This window comes from Macaca thibetana, chromosome 3, assembly GCF_024542745.1.
Source record: "Macaca thibetana thibetana isolate TM-01 chromosome 3, ASM2454274v1, whole genome shotgun sequence".
Lineage (NCBI taxonomy): Eukaryota > Metazoa > Chordata > Mammalia > Primates > Cercopithecidae > Macaca > Macaca thibetana.
In genome coordinates this window covers 32,048,384-32,072,656 of record NC_065580.1, presented here as the reverse complement: position 1 = coordinate 32,072,656, position 24,273 = coordinate 32,048,384, and the positions used below count along the sequence as shown (strand labels likewise).

Sequence of the window (24,273 nt, the reverse complement as noted above, 5' to 3'; positions counted from 1 at the left end):
GAGCATTTATTTAATTAGCAAACTCAATTAGCTGCTTTATAAAAGCACATAATTCTGTATGAATATTATTTCTCAAAATATGTGTCACTCTCACCTATTAAGAGCAATTGTGTTTGTTTGCATTATAATATATTCACCAAATAAATGACAATAATTATTAATCAGACATGGGTTTCTTTCCCAAAATTTAAACATTATTTTTGTGGATATATCTAAGAAAACCAAGATGTATAAGACGTGTGATGAGAGTCAAAAAGTGGAAAGAGGAAGGGCTGTTTTGATTTATGCAACATAAGCCAAAGGACAAGTGACGGAATTAATAAAAGTATGAGTATGTCTTATAGTTGAGACCCTTATTAAGTAGCAAGGTCCTTTTGCTACTTTTATTTACTAGTAGACTTCTCTTAAAGTTAATTTCATTGTATAGCTAATAGAACTGCAGCAAGATCTTCACGCATCAGCGTAACAATGTCTTATGAGACAAGTGTTCTTCAAGACTATATAAGACACAGGCAAACCCCAAAGATGCCAACTCTTGATTGACATACATCTCCACTATGAAAATGGCAGAAATACCATCTCATTTTCACTGTAAATAAAAAGAAAGAACCCTTATTTTGGCCTGTCTTTCTTAGGCAATGAGGGACAAAAGAGAAAAGTATAGAAAAGATCTCTGCCTCTGGGCTGGGGTAGGAGGAGAAGAAAGAGGTTCCCCCAACTGCAGTGAAACAGAGCGATAACATTCTGAAACTAGATGAGAAAGCAATATTAGCAATAGGTTTCAATTGTATTATGGTATAAACAGTATTTTTTTAAGTCAGCTAAGAATTAAATCACCATTTATAGCATTGCTTCAGTAGGCAAAGGCATTTTTACTTCCAAACAATTGACAATGCACTCAGTCATCCAACTGTTATTGGATGCCATTATACTGTATGCACTGGGCTCAACATTGGAAATGCACAGTCTAATCCAGGAGTTACCATCTAGTCTGGGAAATAGGCATTTGAATAAGTTACCATGGAATAGATAATAAAGTATATAATTCATAGGATATTCAATATAATCAGAACACAGAAGAAGGAGTAACTAAAGTGCTTGAGAGAGCTGAATTTTAAAGAGAAAATATACATCCATGTGGGGACAAAGTGGAACATGTCTGGTGGAGGCCAAAGTATGTAAAAACCTAGCACAATCATGGCCTATAGTAGAGACTGGCTGGGTCTGAAGATGGAAACAATGACCAGGTCCAGCTTGAGAATGGCTTTGTTAGACGTGCCAAATTCTGTAGTCTGAATGTTAATATGTTAAAACTTAATCCCCAGTGTGAAAGTATTAGGAGATGGGACTGTTGGGAGGTGACTAGGTCATGAAAGTAGAGTCCTTATGAATGAGATTAGTGTCCTTATAAGAAAGACTCCAGAGATATTTCTTGCACCATCTGCCATGTGAGGACACAGCAAAAAGACACTGAACCAGGAAGAGGGCCCTCATCAGCTCTTGACCATGCTGGCACCTTGATCTCAGACCTTCAGCCTCCAGAACTATAAAAATAAATTACTATTGATTAAGTCATCCAGTATATGATAATTTTTATTTTTATTTTTTTAGATATGGGGTGTCACTCTGTCACCCAGGCTGGAGTGCAGTGACCAGATCATAGCTCACTGTAGCCTCAAAGCCCTAGGCTCCAGTGATTTGCCCACCTCATCCTCCAGAGTAACTAGGATTACAGGCACATGCCACCAAAACCGCACCAGTCTCCTATAATAATTTATTATGGCAGCCCAAAGAGACTAAGACATCAAATAACTTGGACTTTATTCTGAAAACAAGGGGAACCCATTAGGTTCATCAGCAGGAGAAGTACGTGCTGAGCTTTATGCTTTAGGTAGACTTTCAAAGAAGAAAAGTCTGGTAGCCAAATGATAGATTTCCAGGGCGCTGTGATCAAACCTAATACATACAGCAGATGTATGACTAACTAGTGCTAGCACATAAAACTATTTTTCTTATAAGTTAGAGAACATTCAAAATTATGCCTGTAATAGCAGGACTCTTAGTAACCTTACAATACATATTCCAGGGGTGGGAATTGTCCATAATACACAGATTGGGCTGTGTCACTGCCTGCAGTTAGCTAGTCTACTGATACACCACTACTAGTTGTGATAATTGATTCATTCCTTCAGTAAATATTTCTTGAGTGCCCAGTATCTGCCAGATACTGTGTGGGTGCTGTGGACACAATGGTGAATAAAAGAAATTCTCTAAGTTCACAGAATTCAGAAATATTATGGGTAAATCAGGCTTAATGCAAAATAAAAAGAAAGAAGAAGAAGAGAAAAAGAAGGGAGAGGAAAAAGAAGAGGAGCAGGAGGAGGAGGAGAAAGAGGAAGAGGAAGGAGGAGGAGGAGAAAGAGGAGGAGGGAGTGGAGGAGGAGGAAATGGAAGGAGGAGGAGCAAGTGGAAGGAGGAGGAAGAGATGGAGGAGGAAGAGGAAGAAAAAAAGGAGGAGGAGGAGAAAGAGGAAGAAGAAAGAGGAGGAAGGAGAAGGAGGAGGAGGAGAAGAAGGAGGAAGCAGAAGCAGAAGAAGAAATAATACATAATTATAAATTATAATGAGCCCTGTGGGGAAGAGCAAACGAATTTAATTTAGATTGAGGACTGCTCAGGGAAAGCCACCCTAAAGTGGTGTAATATAGTCGAGATCAAAAGGATAAGAGCATGGGAAAGGGCAGGAAAGGGCCAATGGAGTCAATGAATGAGGGCGAGAGGGGTGGGCAACAAAAATGAGATGGAGATAAGGGTCAGATTGCAAGGGCCTGTGGAAGACTAGGAATAATTAAATGCTTAACTTTCTCACTAAATGTTTCTATTTCTTTGATCTTTGAGTGGCCCATAAGAATATGTCTCAGGTATGAGCATTGCACTCCATGGAAGAAAAACAGATGAGGATCGCTGATACAGAGTGCAGCCTGAAGTGGGATGAACAGGAGGCAATGAACCCAGCCAGGAGGTATTGGAATAAGCAGTGGGAAATGATGACTGAGCCAGTGCTACTAGTGCTGGGGAGGAGCAGCTGGAGCTAAGGCAGAATCTCTGAGTTCGAGTCAATGGAGCTTTTTACTGATCTGATGTAAGTAGCGAAGCAATGGGAAACCACGAAGTATGACTCCAAGGATTTGGTCTTTGTGACCAGTTATGTGACGGTATCATTAAACAAGCGGGAAATCCAGGAGGATAAGGAGGAGAAAGTAATGATTTTGATTGGAGGCAGGTTGTCTTCAAAGTATGCATGGAATGTCAAACTGAAAAAGTGAATCTGGAGCTAAAGAGAGAGAAGAGAAATGTAATACTTTTGTCAGGGGCTGATAGGTTAGGTAACTGAAGTGTTGTGGGGCAAAGAGGTCACTGAGAGAGAATATTTAAATCAGCAATAGAAAAGGTGAATTATAGAACTCTGAAAAAAATCACCAGGTTTGGAGAAGGAGGAAAGGAGTGATTACATATTTTGAGAAAACTTTTGGAATGAAGTCTAGATGTAAGTTGAAGACTATGTATAATTTCTTTAAAATGCAAACAAACAAACCTCTGTGAGTGGAAACATTAGGTAACTGCACAAATGTAACACGAAGTAACACTCTCCAGGGAACAATATCTGTTTCAAAAGATGACTGCCCTTTTAATTAAGTTGCCATGATTACTTAAGCATCCCATTAAAGGCATGTTATATGCTGAGTATCATTCTGAGACTGTTACTGACTCTGTAGCCATAAAAAATTAAGTTCTGAAAATTTTTATTATTACTGTTTCAGAAGAAGCAAACAAGCAATCCAAACATAGTTTAGTCTGAATTCATTGATTTATTTATTCACGATGGACCTATTAAACACTTTTGTTTGTAAAGAGCTGAGTTCGCTGAGTTGAATTTTAACATAGCTTAAATTTTCACTTTTTACTATTTCACTTTTTACTATTCCCATACCACACCTCCTATCTTTCAACCTGGTCAGTTTGTATTTTCCTGGAAAGAGGCACTGGAGTATTAATCTATTTAAGCTGAACAAATGCTTGTAGAGAACCTGTTCCACATGGCATTGTGCTGTTTGGTGCCTGTAGATATTTTATTAAAGTGTAGATTGATTATTTATCAAATGATTATAGTTAGAAGACTGGGATTATTTCCTGAACCCTGATACCCATTCACACTTTCTTTCTTCATATCAGTCAAAAAGTCAGACAGCTAATCTGTTCGTAAGCACTCATGGTCTACTATGTTTCAGGAGTTACAGACAAAGACTGCCAGTCCTCAGCAGTTATGATATAATTGAATGACAATACGTACACATAAGAAACGTCAGACAAGGATGTAAATTAGGTAACACAGATAACAGCATAAGATATACCACAGTTCAGTCATAAATGACAAATAGGTCATCCCCTAAAATAGTCCTATGACTTCATAAGAGGAAGGGGTCATTACCTACTTTAGAATTTGGTTTTAAAAATCCAATGAAATTCAAAGATTCAGACCTCATCAAAGATACGTTTTCCATACAACACTCCACATCCATTGCTTGACTTTTTAAAGAGACTGTCTTGATTTAAATTCCTGGGGTGGGTGGGTGGAAGAGAAGTTGCCCTTCATCAAATAATTGATCCACCACATCTACTCTTCCATGTCTCACTCTGAAAGATTACTAATTGTGTACAATTCAAGGGACATTAACTTTCCTATTCTGCAGGGGTGTTCCTGTTCTGTAATTTTTAAAGCTTAGTACTTACAGGGAAAATGTTATATTAAGGAATTTATAATTGGCTGTTTTCTAAAATTTCCTGGCTAGTTTCCTTGAAGCCTATGTATTTTTTTCCTTCTGGTTACTTAACAATAATTTAAAGATCATTTATTGAATTTAACACTTCATGTATACTTTACAATACACATGATCACTCCTTTCCAGTCTCATTCACTCAATGACACCATCTCTATTCCTAATGGCAGAACTTGAAGGTTTGTATCATGACCATCTTTCTGATAAGGAAAATGAGAAACAGGGGTACCAACAGCTTGCAAGATACTGAAATCAAGGTTCAAAACCAGATTTGTCTGCCTCTACGTCTAGATTTCTTCCACCATCTTGCCCATCCACAATTGACTATACCTGTGGCTTAATGGTTTAGTGACTGCAAATGATTGATGCATAAGATAAAACAAATTTAAAGACTTGTTTTTTAAAACCCTGCCAGTTGTCCCTTGTAAATCTAATTGACAGCTACATAAATACAGTCCTTCTGTGGAGTAATAAGAGCTTAATTAAGATACTTGGGCCGGGCGCGGTGGCTCACGCCTGTAATCCCAGCACTTTGGGAGGCCGAGGCGGGCGGATCACAAGGTCAGGAGATCGAGACCACGGTGAAACCCCGTCTCTACTAAAAAATACAAAAAATTAGCCGGGCGCGGTTGTGGGCGCCTGTAGTCCCAGCTACTCGGGAGGCTGAGGCAGGAGAATGGCGTGAACCCGGGAGGCGGAGCTTGCAGTGAGCCGAGATCGCGCCACTGCACTCCAGCCTGGGCTGGGCGACAGAGCGAGACTCCGTCTCAAAAAAAAAAAAAAAAGATACTTGGAATTCATGCAGATTATAGAAGTGACTTAAAGCTCTCCAGCATATAGCCAGTCTACCTCCAAACTTCCCAGCTGTTTCTGTTGATGCGTGTTCTCAGGAAGACTTTTCTGAGGTTCTTGTCTCTCACTTCTTTTGTACTGCAGCAATCATAATAATTTTAATTTTACTTTTTTTGTTGTTACTTCTTTTTCCTTTTCTTCTTCAATTAGAAATCTATGAGTATTGAACCTCGTCTTTCAAATTTATCAGTATACCCCAACACGTATCACTGTGTTTGGTATATAGACTTCAACAAATATTTGTTGAATGAATAAATGCAAGACTTGTGGTAGTTATTTCTAGGATAGAGAAATAGAAATGAGACAGTCCTGCTTTCAAAGACTTCTGCATCAAGTAGGGGAACAAATAGCTATATGTAAATATATGTTTAAAAGTAGATGTCATTAAAAGAAGTAAAAAAATATATACATATGGGCCATGACTATTCAGAGGAAGTTGTCACTGAAATGGGATCTGCCTCCCAAAATAGTTTCTATTAGGGTGCCATGAATTAGATACTACCTAGGCCTTAGTGTATTCATCTGTAGAGCGGCATTAGAATTTCCTCATATTGATACAAGGCAAATTTGTAAACAATGCCATTTCAGAATTTTTACCTCTGTAGAAGGCTGAGACTTGTGGGTGAGTGGTCAGGTGTCTCAGATATGAGAGATAAAAGGCTTGTATGTATTGATTTGCTAGTGCAGAGAGATGGTGGAATGAGAAAGAAAATAGATTTGTCAGAAGACCTGAGGGTGGCCCCATGTAATCTTGAAAAGTCTCTCATTTCTCAGTTTCCTCATCTCATCTCTCAGGCATACTGTGAGAATTTATTTATAAAGGGTAAATTCCTATGCCAATGTGGCACATTATTATCAGTGTTAATAATAGTAATAATCATAACCAGACAAGAATCATCACCAACAGTGAGAGAGACTTGTTATTCAGCCCTAAAACACGGGTTTTTTAACAGATCATATTTTTGAACCCTTCACCATTTTATGTGTAGTATTATCAAATATCCTAAATTCTGAAAAGTGATCCTTGCTCACTTGCCTGTGCCAATAGATGAAATGACTAGGTTTCACTGTTGATTTCATTGTTGATTACAATGTGATCGGGGCAATTTTAAGGTGAGAGAATGGAAAAAGTTATTTATATTCTTTGCCCATCCCCCAGTTCCTACCTCCAAGAATTAATTCTCGTTTCAAATGGATTCCATAAGTAGTAAAGATTTGGCTTGAATACCTGAGTTGAAATTAGAATTTTACTCTTTAATAAAATGGTTAAAACTATTAAAATATTAATGGTGCCAATTGGGTTAAGCAAAAGTTGTTATGGAAACAAGCACATGTTCTGTTTCATTCAAACATTTGTGCTACCTTTTTAAGAGGTTGGAATCTAATGTGTTGAGATAATACTGTTGGACTCTCCTAGAAGTAGACCTCAGAAGGAGTTTGAAATGCACAAAATTTGCTCTTGGCATCTACCTGATGGAGGGCTCCGGGGAAGCAGACAAATCCAGGCAGAGAAATCCGGCTGGCTATGGCCCAGTGACAGGCTGCTGACACCACAAGCTCTGAGGCTAGAATGGCCTTCAGAGTTGCTAAAACAGGCCACAAAGGCCAAGCCATTATACCTCCACATCAATCAGTGTGATCATTCATTTTATGCATCAGTTTGACTGGGCCACAGGCTGCCCACATAGCTGGTTAAACATTATTTCTAGGTATGTCTGTGAAGTTGCTTTCAGAAAAGATTGGCTGGAGTGGCGGCTCATGCCTGTAATCCCAGCACTTTGGGAGGCCGAGGCGGGTGGATCACGAGGTCAGGAGGTCGAGACCATCCTGGCTAACATGGTAAAACCCTGTCTCTACTAAAAATACAAAAAAAAAATTAGCCAGGAGTGGTGGCGGGTGCCTGTAGTCCCAGCTAATCAGGAGACTGAGGCAGGAGAATGACGAACCTGGGAGGCGGAGCTTGTAGTGAGCTGAGATCACACCCCTGCACTCCAGCCTGGGCAACTGAGCGAGACTCCATCTCAAAAACAAACAAGCAAAAAAAAAAAAAGAGAAAAGATTAGCACTTGAATTAGTGGACTGAATAAAGCAGATTACCTTCTCCAATGCAGGCTGGGATCATTGAGGGCCTAAATGGAACAAAAATGTAGACCAAGGCTGAATGAACTCAGCCTGACTGCTTGAGCTGGGACATTGATCTTCTCCTGCCCTCAGTGCCTCTGGCTCTCCCGCATTCAAACTACACCACTGGCTTTCTTGGGTCTCCAATTTGCAGACAGCAGATTGTGAAACTTTTCAGGCTCCATAATTGTGTGAGCCAGTATCTGACAACAAATCTTTTTGGTTCTGCTTCTCTGGAGAACCCTGACCAATACAATGAGTCATCAGATCTGGGCCACTCTGGAAGAGGGGAAGGTGACCTTGGGCAAGGCCTCTAGCCAGGGCAGTCCCTCACTCAGAGCTGAAGGCTGCCTGTCTATAGCACTCCCAGAAAGAAATAACAGGTCCTGCACTGATGGGATCCTGAAGGTCAATTCACCATATGTACATTAGTGTTAATAATGTATCATTGAAATGTATACAAAAATGAAGATACCATTTTTCTGAAACAATAGTATACTATTGTTTGCCTTATAAGGCAAGTAATTAATAGAATGTTATTGTTTAATGTTAACACTCCTTCAGAGACGTCTTGTTGCACAAAGAAAGGCAATCTATACAAACGGTAGAAAACTAGAATTGTAGCCAGCACAAATAGGAGAAATAGGACCTTTCTGGTATTTCAATAAAGAAGTTTTGTTAAAACAATCTAAAAGGATAAAGAACTATGTTTTTAGTTGTTGCTCATTTATAAGACAAAAATCTCTATTAATAATAGAGCAGGAGAAAAATAAAACAAGAAACAATATCACGGCACCAAGTTCCAACTGTGATGGAAATTGAGGATTAACTTATTGGGATGAAATTACCTACAAAGCTGTGTATAGAATACTAAGTGTGCTTTTTAAAAAAACAACATGAGTACAGTATTATCAGTATCTCAAGTTGGTTCACAATTTCTATCAAATTAAATTCAATATAAGTCAACTCAAGTCTCTGGTTATAAAATTTTTTAGAGCCACATGGCAGACTTTGGTTTTGGAGTACAAATAAGCCAACAAAATTACCATTTTATCAATTGTTAAAGAGAATGACTAGAATATTGGTTAAAAATGATTAGACTTACAGTTTGCCCATAAGAATTTTGCCTAGAATTAAACATTTTTTGATCTAATAAAAATGTGATACAGCCCATCTACCATTATTTATTTGTTATGAACATGCCTTCAGATAACAGCAATGAGCAAAACAAAATAACCGGGTGTTTTTTTTTAAGGCAACAGAAACATATAAGCTCTCTACCCTAAATATCCTTAGCATCATTTATATTTCCATCTTTCCGAAGACATAAGTAAACTAACAATTTGACCTAAAGTAATTGGTCCTTTAGTGGTAGTTGAGTAAAATTTGTTCTATGGTTTAAATAAGTGTAATCACGCCTCCTGTAACAATATTTTCACCTCCTCATGTGGTGCAAAACTGGGACTTAGCAGGAAAATGCACAACATGAAACTGTAAGTTTATCAGCTTAAAGTGTACTTTGCAAAAGAGAAGATTTATCTCGCACATCACTGTAAAGAAAAAGTGTTATCTCTAACAACATGGATTAAAAGAGCAAAACTGCACTTATATTTATGTTCATTTTCTCTTTCACACTTGCAAACATTTTATACTTTTTCCTCTATCAAATGCCATGTGGAATCTTAAAGGGACTCTGAAAAGCAATGCAATGAAGGAATGATACAGAAGAGGCATGCACTACCATGCATGGGGAAATAAAGACAATTCACTATGCAATGGGACTGCCACAGAGGCAGACACTTCGCAAAAGAAGACATACAGGTGGCTAACAAACACATGAAGAAAAGTGCTCAACATCACTGGTCACAGAGAAACGCAAGTCAAAACCACAATGAGACATCATCTACACCAGTCAGAATGACTATTATTAAAAGTCAAAAAATAACATATTGATGAGGCTACAGAGAAAAAGGAGCACTTACACACTGTTGGTGGGAATGTAAATTAGTTCAGCCACTGTGGAAAGCAGTATGAAGATTTCTCAAAGAACCAACAACAGAACTACCATTCAACCCAGCAACCCCATGACTTGGTATCTACCCAAAGGAAAAGAAATTGTTCTCCAAAAAAGACACATGCACCTGTATATTCCTCATAGCACTATTACAGTAGCAGAGATGTGGAATCAACCTAGGTGCCCATCAGCAGTGGACCGGATAAAGAAAATGTGGTAGATATACACTGTGTAATGCTATCCAGCCATAAAAAAGAATGGAACCTTGTCCTTTGCAGCAACGTGGATGCAGCTAGAGGCCATAATCCTAAGCAAATTAATGCAGAAACAGAAAACAAAATACTTCATGTTCTTACTTGTAAGTGTGAGCTAAATCTTGGTACACACAGATATAAAGATGGGAACAATAGACACTGGGAACTCCAAAAGGATGGAGGGAGTGGGGCAAGGGCTGAAAACTTCCTATTGGGTACTGTGTTCATCATCTGGGTGATAGGATCAACAGAAACCCAATCCTCAGCATCACACAATATACTCTTGTAACAAACCTGCACATGTACCCCCCAAATCTACAATAAAAATAGATACTTTTTAAAAAAATAAAATCATAATTAAAAAGTAAAGAAAGGACCTTGGCACAGAGAGCCCCTTTCCTGCTGTCTGCAGATGTACTCTGAGAGAGATGCTGTGATCTGGAGGTGGATTGGGTCTAGGAAGGTTCACGCTGGGTTCTCACTCAGACACAACTCACCACAGATCTGGAGGTCTGCTCAGAGGAACAGAGGAGTCTCATCTCTGGGGTCAAACTTCCTAGGTCCAAATCCTGACCCTTCTCTTCTTAGCTATGTGAGACTGGGTAAGTGAGGTGGCTTCTTTGTACCTCTGTCCCTCATCTGAGGATTGAGAGGATGCCACCCAAATGGGCTTTGTGAAGAGACTCAATAGACACAAAACACATTATGTTTTCCTCAGAAAACACCTGTTAGTTGTAAATTGTTTAAAATCAAAATCAACAGCCCCCACACAGAAACAGTGACTGTCTTTCTCAAGTGATATTCACCTGCATTATTTCTAGAAACCTCAAATTTTGTTCCCCAAGTATACACAGAATCACATCTCATACTAGAGATTCCTCAAGGGGGATATAGAGTCGGCTGCAGAAAGCTGCAGAGTTAGAAGAAAAACTTACGCTCACCACAATAGAAAGGAATGTCTGATATGTTGCCTCTTCTTACCTCTTCCTTTGAATTAGAAATGTCTAAGGAGACATGGGTATAGGAACTTGGAAAGATTCAGAGAAACAAAGAAAGAAATATAAAAGAAGAGAACCAGGAAGGGGAAAGGGGAGAAGAGAAATGGTGTCAGAGGAGAATGAAAGAGAACAAGAGTAGACAGAGGAGAGCTGAGAGAGAACACCCAGTCCAGAGGTATCTATGGAACTGGGCAGAAAAGGAATTCTCTGTAGGGTCAAAAAAGCAATTGCGAGGTGAGGAACAATTGGAGAAGGAGCACTTGACTAGGTTTAAATGAATTTCATTAATGTGTTATGTGCATTTGTATTTTTTTGGATTATTTTTGGTGAGTGATTTGTGATCTTTATTTTGTTCTGTCTGTTTATTTGTTTTTGCCATTTCAAATTAGGTTCCCAGATTCTGGAGCGAAAAATATGACAGGAAAATTTCAGAAGAGAAAACTAACTCCCTCTAAATGCTCAAATGACCAATATGAACAGACTCTCGGACATATTTTCCAGCCCATTGCCTGGAAAAACCATTTTGACAAAGACAATATTGAAATCAAAGTGAGAACTGTTTAAATTTCTTACCTGTTCTGGACTTTAAAAAAAAAAAAAAAAAAAAAAACACCATTAGACTTTGAATTAAGCCCATTACAGAATTAATAATTTCATTACAGAATTGTACCAATTAAACACCCCAGTGTATCCCTAAGTCTAGTGAAGCCTGATATCTGTGAACACTCACTGGATGTGTGACAAATACATGAATAAATGAGAAGCCACTGTTTCCTGATATAGTGAAATTATCTAATAAATAGATAAGCATATCCATGTTTTAAAACCACCATCATTCAGAAAAAGGCAAAGTATCTTGGTATCTGTGTTATATGTGTACATATCATAAAGTCATTTCCAAGTCATAAAGGTATTTCCAAATACCTTCTGCAGATAGGACATTCTCAACAGTACATCAACAGCAGCTATTAGAGCTTGTAATCTATGTGCACTGTTCTACTCAGCACCAAGTAATATCTGATTCTACTTATCAGCATTACCTGTGTTTTGCTATGTATTAGCTTTCAAACAGTGAGGGGTCTTTGCTCAAAACAGTATTTTCAACAGATACAAGGACTGAGATTCTCAATTTAAGAAAGAAGAAACTGATAGCAGAAAGGTCATTATTATTTTAGCCAAATAACCCTTCTGAGCAAGGGTTGTACAATGACCAATGTATGGCAGTAACCAAACTATGAAATGAACTTCAGAGAACAAACATCAGCACCCAAAGCATTTAAAAACTCAGTCTTTCAAGGAAATGCAAGTAACATGTAGTGTTTCCCTAGGTAATGCAAGATCGTTCCCTACAGGAGGATTTGATCCATGTGCTTAGTACATAAAAAGGTTAAAAATGCAGTTATGTTTTTAACTTTTTGGGTACTACTAAAAAGAAAGGATCGTGAATAGATGTTTTAGATAGCAAGCCATCTAACATTTTCTTGGGCTCCAGGGACAATCCTACCCTGGCCTTCCAGGTAGCTAGGACTACAGGTGCGTGCCACCATGCCCGGCTAATGTTTTTGTTTTTTGTGGATATAGGGGTCTTGCTATGTTGGCCAGCTGGTCTCAAACTCCTGGCCTCAAGCAATACTACTGCCTCTGCCTCACAAAGTGCTGGGATTACAGGTAGGAGCCACCATGCCCAGCATAATTCTTTGAAGAACTCTTGTCAAAATACATTTTGGACTAGATTTTATTCAAAATAGAAGACAATTAGTAGCTTGAGAGGCAAGAACCTCCTCCAACACACACACACACACACACACACACACACACACACACACACACAATTCTATTACCTTTTCCTTAATGAAAGATCTACTTTTAGAACAAATAGAAAATAATAATATATTTGAACAGAAAAACACTATTTCACTAATGTTTTAATATCTAATTTCAGCCTCATAATATCCTAATGCTATCAGGTTAGTAGCGTAAACATTTTAAATTTCTTTTTACATGGAAAAAACTGTCCCCAAGATCACACGGCTATTGAGGAGTCAAATGCAAACCTTGTGAACCTAATCCTAATAGAGAATAATTACCGCACTTTGCTGTTATCTCTCAATAATTGTCTCCTTGGTCATTAGGTCGCCTCAATGTACATAATTAAATACAATATCAACAGGTAAGGTGGTATATTCAAAATGTGTACTTCAAAGTTTTACATCATCAAGGCTGCATAGTTTAGATAAATGTTTTTTGGTCTGGTTCAAGGTAGACAGAAATTTCATTGACTGACATCCTCTCAAAAGAGCCTATTGCAAGCTATTTTCTCCATAAACCCGGGTCTGCCTGTCATTCCTCATGGAGCATTAGCTGAGCTCTTGCTACATGCTGAGCTCTCTGTTAGAATCTGGAGTTCTATGAATGAATAAGAAAACACAGTCCCTCATCTTCAGGAGATAACAGTAAACAACACAATATGTAAACAGATATTACAATTTGATGTGAGAAATGCTATAATATAGGGCAGCCTAGAGACAAAAGACCAAGAAAATGGAACTTGGCAACTGTAAGTAAGATTCACTGGCTCTTGCCAGCGACCTTGGAATTACGCAGTCAGAAAAGCAAAAGAATAGTTGTATGATACACTGATACGCATCAGAATCAACAAGTCAGAAAGCATTTCAGAAGTGAGATTATGCTTGATTCAGCCAGCCAAAAAGCAGCAAAATCTATTTCTAATGGATACTACCAGTCCACAGAGATGCATATTTCCTTTGACAAACACTCTGTTTTCTGTACAAAAAGATTTAATCTCACTTTTCCACAATAAGAAGCAGACAACTCATGTTACTGTAGAAGGAATACAGAAAAAAAAAAATAAGTTAACCGTTAAAATGACCACTGGAAGAGGAAACAAGAACACATCAATCCTAAGAATGAAGGATTTCAGCTGGACTCAGTAAAATGTAATCACAACTAATCAAACAGCTATCTACAAGGCTTTATTTTAATGTTAAAACACATAAGAACTTGTGAGAATAGGTTTTTAAAAATTTATTCCTATTATTGGAAATTCTGAAAATGTGCAAGCCAGGTCAATATTGCATAATTTAAAGATGCACTTTCAAACAATCTTTTACTGAAACCAAAAACATCTACATTCTCAGTGTTATAGGAAATAGAGCAGGTGTTTTATAACATTCTGCATTAAATGGTATTGTTTATCTAAGGGGGTTCTTAGAAAAGAACATTAAGCTTTCAACAATCCCAACATCATCCAAGAGCAAAAATGAAAACCGATCAGAACTGCAAATGACAAAAGGATAACAATTTGTTACTTCATAAATTTCTGTGATATAATTTCTACAATTTCCATTCATGCAGTGACTTCCAGATAAAACTCATTCTCCTTGCAAATGCATTATAGCTTGACCATATATAACATGTAAATATCTACAAATGAAAAGAAGCTTAGCTTGTTAAAAAAAAAAAAAAAAAAAAAATAAATCTATATAAACAGAGTAACAGAAAAGTTACACTTATGGTGATGCTAAAGAAGCTTAGCTTGTTAAAAAAAAAAAAAAAAAAAAAAAATCCTGGAATATAAACAGAGTAACAGAAGCACTCATTCGAGTTCACTTATGGTATGCTATCCTCTTCTCATCCCTGCAGTGGAGCATACCCATGTTCCCTCTGCATGACCCTGGGCAAGATGTATAACTTTGAGGCTATCAGTTCCTTCATTTGTAAAAAGAAGGGTGCTTGACAGGATGATCTCAAGATGCCTTTGGATTTCAACATTTTGTGTTTCTATGAATATACCACATAGCTGCCTCCCATGAGTACTGTGAATTATGTAAGTTCTAATATGGGAATAGAACATCATGTAAAATACAATAAATTGCTTTTTGAAAAGCCTACAGGAGATGAACTAGAGGGTACATCAGAAAACTTTTCCAATTCAAAATTATAAATCCTGACTTTTTATTTGAAATGAAAAGAAAGCAAGCCAAACTATATATCAAGTGTGTGGGTAGAATAAAGTCTATTTCAAATAAGCAAAGATTAAGGCTCACAATGGTTTCAGGATTTTCACAGCAATAATGTGAAGTCAGAAGAAAATGGGGCAACACCTTCAAAATGATAAGAAAAAATGAGTTTTATTTGAAATGAAAAGAAAGCAAAAAAGTCTATTTCGTTTACCTTCATGCACACCTTTTTTAGGAAGCTCCCCAGGGATGGAAGGAAGCTTTCCAACCAAGGAAGGAAACAAGAACGAACAAGACCCGGAATCCAAGTATCAAGGAATTCGGCACAGGAGAAAGAAAGGGGATTTCTCAAAGTGATGATGAAGAGAAGCAGAGTTAACAGCCATCAAAGGTCCAAAGATCATCCCATCCAGATTAGAGGAGGGAAATGGAAGTCTCCAGAAGAATCTCCAAGAAGAAAAGAAACTGAATGGATGAGCTGTTTGAGGTGTTTGGATATACTGAAAGCATATGTACAGTTCTGTCAAAGTTTGAGGATGAACTGATAAGTTATATAGAAATCTAAGCATATGACAAAGCAAGAAATGATTAATTTCAGGAAAAACAAAATGTTTAAGAATAGAAATGGTATTTTAGTACACTATCTAGACTAACTGTAACTTCAAGTGCAGAATCATGATAATACAAGCACTGAATACTAATTAAGTCAGAATTATGACACAATCCTACTGGAAAGATTGGAGGAAAGGAAGTGTATGTGTGTTCATACACATATCCATGTGCAGTGTGTATATTGTGGGGAGTTAAGTCATCATCTTCCGTAGTAGACAGACAATCAAAATGAAAGTTAAAAAAAAATCAAGAAATAGCAACATACAAATGTTATGTGAAAAGTGGAGACAAATAACCAAAAAAACAGCTAAAGGGGTTGGAAACAATTGTTCTTGGGGATAAAGATTCAAAAGTAGGGGGAGGGCAGCGGGTTTCTGTTAAGTCCAGTAGCACTGTATACAACATCACTTGGGTAAAATACACGTTTGGGGCCCTGATTTTTAAGGGCATTAAGTGGGAGTGGGGATGATATGATTTGGATGTGTCGTCACCCAAATCTCATATTGAAATATAATCCCCAATGCTGGAGGTGGGGCCTGGTGGGAGGTGATTGGATCATGGGGGCAGAGTTCTCATGAATGGTTTAGCACCATTCACTCTTGCTACTGTACAGTAAGTGAGCTCTCACAAGATCTAGTTGTTTAAAAGTGTGTAGCACCTCCCCCTCCCTCTCTTGGTCCTGCTCCTGCCACGTAAGACACCTGTTCCCACTTTGCCTTCCACCATGAGTAAAAGCTCCAAGGCCTCCCCAGAAGCAGATGCCACTATGCTTCCTATTCAGCCTGCAGAATCACGAGTCAATTAAACCTCTTGTCTTTATAAATTACCCACTCTTAGGTATTTCTTTATACCAGTACAAGAATAAACTAATACAGAGGAAAAAGAGTTTAAAGACAGCAAGATACTTTTAGTCCTATATGTTAGGGAAGCATCTTCTGTAACCAGGTTTCTCTTTAAAACGTTTCTGCACCTTTATGCCTGTGCCTGTATTATCTTACACTGATTGTTTATTTGTTTGTTTGTTCTGGTGGCATAACAGGTACTTGTTTAATATTTTTAGGAACAAAATCCAGAAAATAACATGCATTGACTAAAATAAGAACCACATGAAAATCCGTGTTGCCTGGGTTTAAAGCATCTGCTTTTCATGTAAGTCAACACTAAACTACTAAACTGTCCCTAATTGGTCTGATATCCAAATGTCAAAGGTTCTTTTCAGACATATCAGTAATTGGTTTTAATAACAAATAAGACCTATCATTTAATCAAAACCACTACTGACACTTTTTCTGGATGTTGTTTGCAATATAATATTATGTTTGTTGCTATCATAAAGAAAATAAGAGTCCTCTCACATAAAGACATAATTATTACCCAAGTAATCTTTTTTAAGCACTTCAAGGGCCACAAGAAAATGAAGTTCAGTGGGCAAAACAGCTTCAGAGAACAGGGAAGCACATGAGAACCCAGAGGTAGGTATTTGCAGTCAGGTGCCTTGGCAGAGTTTAGTGTCCTAGCTATGAGGTATGTGAATTTATAACTTTGGTAGGTGTTCAGTAGTGTTTCATAAGAAAATAGAGTGGAGTGTGAAATCTATCAGTGGCTGTCTTCCAACCCCTCCAGACAGAGCTTGAAACTCGGGCATGAGTGCTTTTAGAAAGAGAAGAGTTTTGAGAAAGCTTCTTGGCAAAGTCTGAGCTAACCCATTCAGATTGAAACTAGATGAATTCTATTTGAGAAATAAATCACAGATTCCATTAATCTGTGATTCAAATACATCTACATGTATTTTTTTAATATATGGTATGAGGCTCTGGAATTAATTACCTCACAGTTCTCCAGAGAGGATCTGGAATGGTTTCTTTTCCAATGGCAAATGAGCCACCTACGTCTAGACTCCTTGTTGATTGAAGAGACTCCTTGCTCCTCATCACTTACACAAGAGAAAGGAGAATCAAACATCCGCAATAGGGAGAAAGGTCTCACGCTGAGGCCCATGCCAGGCAAGGGGACTGGATCCCAACTGACAGAGAATTTGGGATCCAAGTGATGAAAGAAATAAAAGGTATTGGATTCATAAGGCATTCCTTCATTTTAATACCAAATAATAACTATTCATTTTAAATCTTGTGGATTTCAAACATCACTTGGGCATAAACTTGGGAACAATCATGTAACTCAAAAAAATGTTATTTTCCTGCATTATGCCATTCCACAACGGGGATTAGACTGCACAATCCCTCAGGATCTCATGGATGTCCCAGATATAGTAACTCATGTGATATCAGGTTGGCACATTGTCTTCTAGTAACAGGTTTTCCTCACCCTCCACCAACTCGTATCCACAGTCCTCATGTGGGTGATACTGCCTGCCTTTTTGCTTTTCTTTCTTTCCTTCCTCCTTTCTTTCCTTCCTTTATCCTTTCTTCCTTCTTTCCTTCCTTCCTTTCTCCCTTCCTTCTGACTCTCTCTCTCTTTATAGAAAAAAGTACTAATCTTAGAAGCTGATTATGTCAATAAGAATCCAGCTCTTATCTGGCTCTAATTGTACACAGCATCATGCGAAAGAAATTAATGAACTTGGGAGCCTCTCCAAGCTTACAATATATATAAGAAGTTGAATGAGGAAAATGAAGGAGAAAGAGGTCACTGACCCTTATAAGAACCAAATCCATAGGCAAATAAATGCTGCTTCACAATACTCCAGGAAAACAAGTCCCCAGTGAATGTCCTGGAAACTCAGCATGCAAGACCACAATTTATGTGAAACCAGGAGAAAAACAGGCAAAGAAGAGACACAGAGAGAGAGAGAGGAAGAAAAGATATAGAAATGAAGGGAAGGGAGATGGTGGTTAATAACTTCAGGTAGAATGTGACAGAAGAGAGCAAGATCTCAAAACAGGAATTTTTTCTTCTTGTTTTCAATTTATTATTATTAAGCATGGAAAACTCCCCAAAATAGCACTTGATTCATCATTTTCAGAGCTATCACAAAGATTTCTTCTATTTTTCTGCAGAATGGTTAACACTTAAGTTATTTTTGCATGGGTGCCATAGCACAACATGGGCATAAAACTGTGAAAAATTAAATAGCTCAAAAAAGTGTAGGTGGGCTTCTGTGAAATTTGTGCTGAATGAATTTTTAGAAAGCAAAATGCTGTACTAGAATTGCTGCACATGTGTTCTATTATTAAATATCTAACTCTTCTAAATTGGGAAGGATAATAATAAGCAATCTGTGGGAAAGCTGAAGATCTAAACAATACAATTCTGAAACCAAAATAAAACTGATTGGTATTTTTTGCTTTTTTAATTGTTAAAATACCATTGTGGAGTCATAGCACAAAGACGTAAAGAAAAATTTCTAAGAAAAAATATTGTCCATATTCCTATCATCCCAGCATTAAAAATTATTATTTGTTTCAGTCTTTATCCATACAAATCCATAAATTATGAATATGCATGTACTTTTTGTGTTTCGTTTCCCATTGAGCATTATCAAGCTATCACAAGAGAAGCAACAGAAAGAACATTCGATTTTTAACCTAAGATGTGGTTTAAGTCTTGGCACACAGTCATTCCTTGTATAGTCCTGATAGTCATCATTTTCTTAGCTACCTAATATCCCACAGAATTGATGTAACCAATTTTACTTACTCTTCTCCTTCTTCTTGGACATTTAGGTCATGACCAATATTTCACAGGTCTAAATATCATTGCAACACATACTTCCCTGATATAGCTTTCTTCTTATATTCTGTTTTCTATATCCTTGATATAAATTCACAGCAGGTTGAATGTATTTATAGCTTTTGGTACATAGTACCAAATTGTTTTCCAAAATATTTATACCAATTTATACTTTTATTAGAAATATATGATTATACAGCACCCTTGCCAATATTGAATACTGTATGGTTAATGTTCTCCTAATATAATATATGGAAAATGATATCCCATCATACTATATAAGTTTAAATGTTAGCTTTATTACATTTTATGATTATTAGTGTAAGCTGTCAGGAGTTCTGAAAGTTAATAAAATTTTAAATTATAGCTTATAGACCTGTAAAAGACTATAGATATTATTTAACCTAGTCTTTCACCCATGGAGAAATTTTTACAGCAATATCTTTGATGGAGACCTGATAATTATCTTACACCCCTCACTGTGCTTAATTTCCCTCACTCAATGAGTCACTAAGTCCTACTGTTTCAAACCCCAAATCCCTCTCAAATCTACTCCAGCCATCATTTCTTTCTCGTCACCACCATGGCCTTAGTTCAAGCCCTCCTTACCTCTCACCTGGGTTACTATAATAACCTCTTTGCTGGTATTTCTGCCTCCAGTTCAATAGCTGGCATACTGCATGTGGTCTAAAATTCCAATCTGATGGTGAACGCTACTTCTCTGTTTAAATACTCCAATAGCATGTTATTTTCTTCCAGGACAAAATCTGAACTTCATGGCATAGCACACAAGGCTCTTCATAATTTAGCTCAGACTTCAGTCTTACATCAGTAACTCCACAACCATCTGCTACCAACTAATTTCATGGCCTTACAAACCTTCATCTGGACATGTCCTGCAAGATACATTTCAAGGGTCCACTCCTCCAGGAGACCTTCCCAACTTCTTGTCTTCCCAGCATTGGTTGGACATTCATAAGCTCATTCAAACAGATTATAAATCTCTAATTGGAGCATTTATTCCATTGCACTGTGTTTGTCTAGTTCCACATTTTTCCAACCAGCCTATTGGTTCTTTAAGGTGAGAAACGTGCTTTTAACTCTGTATCTTCAGTGTCCTATACAGTGTGAGCCCTTAGTAGTGGTAAATACATGTTTGTTGGATTAACAAATAAATAAATGAATGCTCCAGTTTCTGTTCAATGTCTTCCAGTGGTAGTATCTTATCAAACAGTCCATCCCATTTTTTATTTTTATTATATTTAAAAACAAAAATTTTTAGAAGCAAGGTCTCACTCTGTCACCCAGGCTGGAATGCAGTGGTGCTTTCATAGCTCACTGTAACCTCAAACTCTTGGGCTTAACTGATCTTACCACATCAGCTTCCCAAGTAGCTAGGACTACAGCCATATGCCATCACACTCGGCAGTATGTTTTTGTCGTTTGTTTGTTTGTTTGTTTTTTCTTAGAGGCAAGGTCTCACTATATTGACCAGGCTGGTTTTGAACTCCTGGCTTCAAGTAATCCTCCCTAGTCAGGCTCCCAAAGTGGTGGGATTATAGGTGTGAGCCACCATGCCCAGCCCTGTTTATTATGACTTTAACAATCAGAGGGCCTCTTTTAAATTTCTGCTACCTGTGACTGGGCAAATGGTCTGTTAAACAAATTTACAAGAAAAAAAAACCCCATCAAAAAGTGGGAGAAGGATATGAACAGACACTTCTCAAAAGAAGACATTTATGTAGCCAACAAGCATATGAAAAAAAGCTCATCATCACTGGTCATTAGAGAAATGCAAATCAAAACCACAATGAGGTACCATCTCACGCCAGTTAGAATGGTGATCATTAAAAAGTCAGGAAACAACAGATGCTGAAAAGGATGTGGAGAAATAGGAATGCTTTTACACTGTTTGTGGGAGTGTAAATTAGTTCAACCATTATGGAAGACAGTGTGGTGATTCCTCAAGGATGTATATCTAGAAATGGCATTTGACCCAGCAATCCCATTACTGGGTATATTCCCAAAGGATTATAAATCATTTTACCATAAAGACACATGCACATGTATGTTTATTGTGGCACTGTTCACAATAGCAAAGACTTGGAACCAACCAAAATGCCCATCAATGATAGACTGTATTAAGAAAATGTGGCATATATACACCAGGGAATACTATGCAGCCATAAAAAATGATGAGTTCATGTCCTTTGCAGGGACATGGATGATGCTGGAAACCATCATTCTCAGCAAACTAACACAAGGACAGAAAAGCAAACACTGCATGTTCTCACTCATAAGTGGGAGTTGAACAATGAGAACACATGGACACAGGGAGGAGAACATCACACACCAGGGCCTGTCAGGGGGTGGGGGACTAGGGGAGGGATAGCATTAGGAGAAATACCTAATGTAGATGATGACTTGATGGGTGCAGCAAACCACCATGGCACGTGTATACCTATGTAACAAAGCTGCACATTCTGCACATGTATCCAAACTTAAAGTATAAAATAATAATAATGTGCAAGGTGGCCAGGCATGGTAGCTCACACCTGTAATCCTAGCACTTTGGGAGGCCAAGGCGAGTGGAAGGCTTTAGCTCAGGGGTTCGAGACCAGCCTGGGCAACGTGAGGAAACCCCATCTCTACAAAAAACACAAAAATTAGCCAGGTATGGTGGCTTGCACCTGTAGTACCAGATACTTGGGGGGCTGAAGTGGGAGGATCACTTGAGCCCAGGAGGCGGAGATTGCAGTGAGCCAAGATTATGCCAGTGTACTCCAGCATGGACAACACAGTTAGACCCTGCCTCAAAAAAAAAAAAAAAAAAAAAAAAAAAGTGCAAGACACTGTTAAAGCATTTGCTGGCCTAAAAGATACATAAAATTGTTCATCTTGTGTGACTTACTAAATATAATATGGATAACATCTTTGACATGTACATTAAATATGAGGTCTACCCTTAATAGGAGGAATTACAAAAATATTTTTAAAAGAAAGTGTGAACACTTTTAAGGAAAAAAAAATACATATTTAAGGGTGATACAGAACCTCAGGTCCAATCTGGCTGTATGAGAGAATCCTCTTGCAGGTCAGAAAAGGTTGTCTGAGGAAGCAAGGCTGAAAGCAGACTGCCCACAGGCAAAGGTGTTGATGCATTTAATGGGCTCTGGCAGCTGCTTTCACACACACTCAGTATAGAAGAAGGAGTTGAAGTAGAAAAATGGAGGAAAACAAAAGGAACAAGAACAAAGAAATTTGCTTAAAGGAATTAATAAGTAAGCAAGAAGACCAAGGGGAAGATACATTATATCATATTAATTCCATAAGCATAAAAAAGCTTAAAAATAAGATAGCCCAATGCCAATGTGATTTAATTATTATGTTGCCTCATTTCAAAGGAAATACTGCCTTTTGTAATCTGTCTAGTGCCGGCCAGTGGAACTTACTACTATGACAAGCACATTCTATAGCTGTGCTATTGAAGACAGCAGTCACTAGCGACATAGGACAATTGTGCATATGAAATGTGGCTAGCGTGACTAAGAAACTGAGTTCTAAATTTAATTTTTTTATTTTTTATTTTATTTTATTTATTTTTGAGACGGAGTCTCGCTCTGTCACTCAGGCTGGAGTGCAGTGGCGTGACCTCGGCTCACTGCAAGCTCTGCCTCCCAGGTTCAAGCAATTCTCCTGCCTCAGCCTCCCATATAGCTGGGACTGCAGGCACATGCCACCGTGCCCGGATAATTTTATATTATCAGTAGAGACGGGGTTTCACCATACTGGCCAGGCTGGTCTCGAACTCCTGACCTCAGGTGATCCACCCCCCTCAGCCTCTCAAAGTGCTGGAATTACAGGCATGAGCCACCGTGTCCAGTCTTTAATTTAAATGTAAACAGCCACATGTTGTTAGTGTCTACCCTTTTTGGTAGGGCAGAATTCTGTACTCACACAAGATTTAAAATATAAAGAAACTTACATTTAAGGAAGACCTAAGGGACAAATTCCCCTGTTTGGGAGATAATTAAATAATATTTATATTGGTTTTTGCAATTTATACTGTACTTTCATGTATTTCATTGAATTAGTAAGAATATAGAAGATAAGATGAATGTGGAGTCTCCATCAACAGAGGCCATAAGAAAGGAATCATAGCCCCGTGTCTTCACCAATTAGAATGTGATTCTCATGGACCAAAGCCCTTACTGAGCTATATTAGATAGGAAGGAGACAGCAGTGATTAAGAATGAAGACTCTAGTGATAGTTTGCTAAGAATGATGGATTCCAGCTGCATCCAAGTCCCTACAAAGGACTCAAACTCATCCTTTTTTATGGCTGCATAGTATTCCATGGTGTATATGTGCCACATTTTCTTAATCCAATCTGTCACTGATGGACATTTGGGTTGATTCCAAGTCTTTGCTATTGTGAATAGTGCTGCAATAAACACAAGAACAGAAAACCAAACACCGCATGTTCTCACTCATAGGTGGGAACTGAACAATGAGATCACTCGGACTCAGGAAGGGGAACATCACACACCGGGGCCTATCATGGGGGGAGGGGGGAGGGGGGAGGGATTGCATTGGGAGTTATACCTGATGTAAATGGCGAGTTGATGGGTGCAGCACAGCAACATGGCACAAGTATACATATGTAACAAACCTGCACGTTATGCACATGTACCCTACAACTTAAAGTATAATAATAATAAATAAATTAAAAAAAAAAAAAAAAAAAAGAATGAAGACTCTAGAGCCAGACTGCCTGTGCTCAAAACCCAGTTCCTATTTCCTGGCTGTGTGATCTTACTGAAGCTACTTAACTTCTCTGTGCCTGTTTTCTCCTTATTTTAATGGCAATAGTAGTAGTACCGACCTCAGAGAGTTGATATGAGCTATATGAGCTAG

General features: G+C 38.0%; 1 protein-coding gene across 3 annotated transcripts in view; it reads right to left on the bottom strand.

Moving 5' to 3' along the window:
• GRM8 (glutamate metabotropic receptor 8) overlaps positions 1-24,273 on the bottom strand; it is a 797,799-nt gene that overhangs the window by 455,643 nt on the left and 317,883 nt on the right. The window lies entirely within an intron of this gene.